The sequence below is a fragment of the Arachis duranensis genome, chromosome 5, assembly GCF_000817695.3.
Source record: "Arachis duranensis cultivar V14167 chromosome 5, aradu.V14167.gnm2.J7QH, whole genome shotgun sequence".
Taxonomy (NCBI): Eukaryota; Viridiplantae; Streptophyta; class Magnoliopsida; order Fabales; family Fabaceae; genus Arachis; species Arachis duranensis.
In genome coordinates, this window is record NC_029776.3 from 59,137,689 (window position 1) to 59,139,116 (window position 1,428).

The window sequence follows — 1,428 nt, forward strand, 5'->3', positions numbered from 1 at the left end:
GCTGACAAAAGGACTGCTGATGCTGTTGGAATCTGACCTCCCTGCACTCAAAATAGATTTTCTAGAGCTACAGAACTCCAAATGGCGCGCTCTAAACGGCGTTGGAATGTAGACATCTAGAGCCTTCCAGCAATATATAATAGTCCATACTTTATTCGGGAATTGACGACGTAAAGTGGCGCTAAACGCCAATTACATGCTGCTGTCTGGAGTTAAACGCCAGAAACACGTCACGACCCGGAGTTGAACGCCCAAAACACGTTACAACTTGGCATTCAACTCCAAGAAAAGCCTCAGCTCGTGGATAGATCAAGCTCAGCCCAAGCATACACCAAGTGGGCCCCGGAAGTGGATTTATGCATCAATTACTTACTCATGTAAACCCTAGTAGCTAGTTTAGTATAAATAAGACTTTTTACTAGTGTATTAGACGACGTCTTTTGACCACGTTTCATCTTTGGTCTCAGTTTTGTTTTATTCTTTATCTTAGGAGGCTATTGATCACGTTTTAGGGGGCTGGCCATTCGGCCATGCCTGAACCTTTCACTTATGTATTTTCAACGGTGGAGTTTCTACACACCATAGATTAAGGGTGTGGAGCTCTGCTCTACCTCAAGTTTCAATACAATTACTATTATCTTCTATTCAATTCTCTTTTATTCTTATTCCAAGATATACGTTGCACTTCATCTTGATGAATGTGATGATCCGTGACACTCATCATCATTCTCACCTATGAACGCGCGTGACTGACAACCACTTCCGCTCTACCTTAGGCCGGGCGCATATCTCTTAGATTCCCCAATAGAATCTTCGTGGTATAAGCTAGATAGATGGCGGAATTCATGGGAATCCGGAAAGTCTAACCTTGTCTGTGGTATTCCGAGTAGGATTCCGGGAATCTGGAAAGTCTAACCTTGTCTGTGGTATTCCGAGTAAGATTCCGGTATTGAATGACTGTGACGAGCTTTAAACTCCTGAAGGCTGGGCGTTAGTGACAGACCCAAAAGAATCAATAGATTCTATTCCAACCTGATTGAGAACCGACAGATGATTAGCCGTGCTGTGACAGAGCATTTGGACCATTTTCACTGAGAGGATGGGATGTAGCCATTGTCAAGGGTGATGCCTCCAGACAATTAGCCATGCGGTGACAACGCATAGGACCATTTTCCCGAGAGGATGAAAAGTAGCCATTGACGATGGTGATGCCCTACATACAGCTTGTCATGGAAAGGAGTAAGAAGAAATTGGATGAATGTAATAAGAAAGTAGAGATTCAAGAGGAGCACAGCACCTCCACATGCCTATCTGAAATTCCCACTATTCATCTACATAAGTATTTCTATCCTATTTTATTTTCTTTTTATTATTAATTTTCAAACTCATCATAAACTATTTAATCTGCCTAACTGAGATTTACAAGGT